A 2510-nucleotide genomic window follows, 5' to 3' on the forward strand; every position below is an offset into this window, starting at 1 on the left:
GAATTGAACAGAATAGACTAGAAGGGAACAGAATAGAAAAAAGGTAAAGAGAGGGTATAATACATGGTTAGGGTAGATACTGTTTCCTAAAACTTTAGTCTCAGTTATAGGTACATATGTATGTGAATGTGTGTACATTCTGGATCACAAGGTAATTATTACTGTGAATGATGTAAAAAAAAAAAAAAGTTTGAAATGCACTGCCTCATGTACTTAGAATAGGACCAAAGGCAAGACCGATATGGGAGGGAAAAAGTTGATCCTTGTAGAGCTTAATGTGACCTGCCTCAGGCTAACAAAATGACATCAAATGGTGACTCATCTCTACACCAATTCCATGATTTTCAGTTGCATCTTTTCCAGCAATGCACAAAGTCTGCTTCAAAGGAGAGAAGAGTGTGTTTTTCAAAGTACTGTTTCATCTCCTCAATCATAGTGGGCTCTTATCTTCAAATACGAAAACTTCAAAAATAACTTTGAATTATAGTTCAACTTGAGAACATCTTTTTATTTTTGAAATTCAGATATACCTAGGGAACTCGTGTACTTGCTCTGGTGTTTGGTCCTAGTTAATTGATCAGTAGTCTTTTCTAATGTGCCTGCCTGTGAGGATCTCATGTTTTATTTAGAACAAAGTCTAGTTGTCTCCTTTGAGCTCTTTGCATGAACGCGATTTTGCTCTTTTTGACTTCCCATATTGCTAGTGGATGTTTCCCCTTTCTCACTTCTTTTCTTACTAGGGGAATCTGAAATAAAAGTAGTATTCATCTACTGACATTATTAAGATTTCAGTCTTGTATTGTACCCTCCTTTTAAAATCAATACACTGTTTTTCTTCTGGCTCTATCAATTTTCACATGAGACCAACTCCCAAGCACTTTATAAAACGTGTTTAGTGGACAATATCAGAGCCAGAAGTAAGTGTGATAGTTCTCTGAGCACATAGTTTATTCAGAACCTAACCTGCTGCTCCACACATACAAACATCTTTTAAATCAGCTGTGAATCATGTCTACCATAAGCAGGAAGTACAAAAAAATTGAAAATGGCAACAAATTTCTTCCTTCAAAATCAGTTTTATTTGCTATTTTACTGAACAAGGATGGATCCTCTGTAATAACTGAGTTACTAGAATTCTGAAATATCTATCCAGGCTTCTGTAAGTGAACTTAACTCTCCCATTCACTCACCTGCACCAGGTGGGTAAAAAAAGCACCCCCCCCACTATTGGCAGGCCATTATTGAAATTCAGCCAGACCTGCACTCAGATTTACCAGATTCTCAGCCATCTTTCCTTCTCAGTATTGCTCAGAACCTCAACCAATATCAGCAGTAAGTTTTTATTTAGTGCTTACTATGTTTCAGGCATTATGCTAAACCCTTTATTTGTATAATCAAATTTAATCCTCGCAACAACCCATTGAGGTAATAACTTGAATTAATTACCGCTGCATGACAAATAACCTTAGACTTATTAGCTTGAAACAGCAAACATCATTTATTATCTTTCCAGGTTTCTGTGGTTCAGGAATTTGGGACTTTCTTAGCTAAGAAATTCTAGTTTAGGTTCTCATATGAAGTTGTGGTCAGTCTCTGCCTGAGTTTGGGGTCATCTTGAAGCCTTCTTCACACTCACATGTCTGATGTCTGGATTTTTCCACTGAGGCTCCTCAGACATAATTCTCTATATTCATGTGACCCCTTCACGATGTCTCTCTAACCCAATGGCTTCAGGATGGCTAGACTTGAAGGTGTTTGTCTCGAGAGAGAGCAAGCCAGACAAAAGCTGATTTGCCTTTTCTTAGTCTTAGAATTCATGCAGTGTCTCTTCAGCTTAATTCAATATCTTTTAGAAGCAACTCACTAAGAGTAGTCCATATTCAAAAGGAAGAGGATTAGACTCCACCATTTTATGAAAGAGATGTCAAAGAATTTACTGACAGCTTTTAAAACCACCACAGTCTGACCTCTGGTCCCAAATTATTTGTATTCTTCCCACATCAAAATATACTCACCCCCTTTTGAGACCCCCCTAAAAGACTCATCTATTATGGCTTCAGGCTCAACTCTGAGGTCTCAACTTTGAGGTCATCCAAATCAGATACAGGTACATCCAATGTGTTGGCTGTGTGACATTCCCTTATTGTGTTTTATTTACATTTCTTTGATTACTAATGAAGCTGATTACTTTTCATATATATAATGGTCATTTATACTTTGTACAATTCCTATTTAAGTCTTTTGTCTATATTTCTATGGACCTGGATTTTTCTTAATGATATGTTGGAGAGGATTTTTCTTAATGATATGTTGGAGACCTTTATATATATATATGAATACTAGCTCTTTTAAGCTTTATGCATTGCTGAAACTCCCACCTCCATATTGTGGCTTGTTTTTTTTTTTTTTCCTTCATGTTGTATTTGAAGAAGAAATACAATCTTAATTTTAATCATAGTCAAATTGATTTGCTTGATTCCTTTTTCCAACTTTATTGAGATAAAACTGAC

Source organism: Leptonychotes weddellii, chromosome 6 (assembly GCF_054177405.1).
Source record: "Leptonychotes weddellii isolate Sample4059 chromosome 6, ASM5417740v2, whole genome shotgun sequence".
Lineage (NCBI taxonomy): Eukaryota > Metazoa > Chordata > Mammalia > Carnivora > Phocidae > Leptonychotes > Leptonychotes weddellii.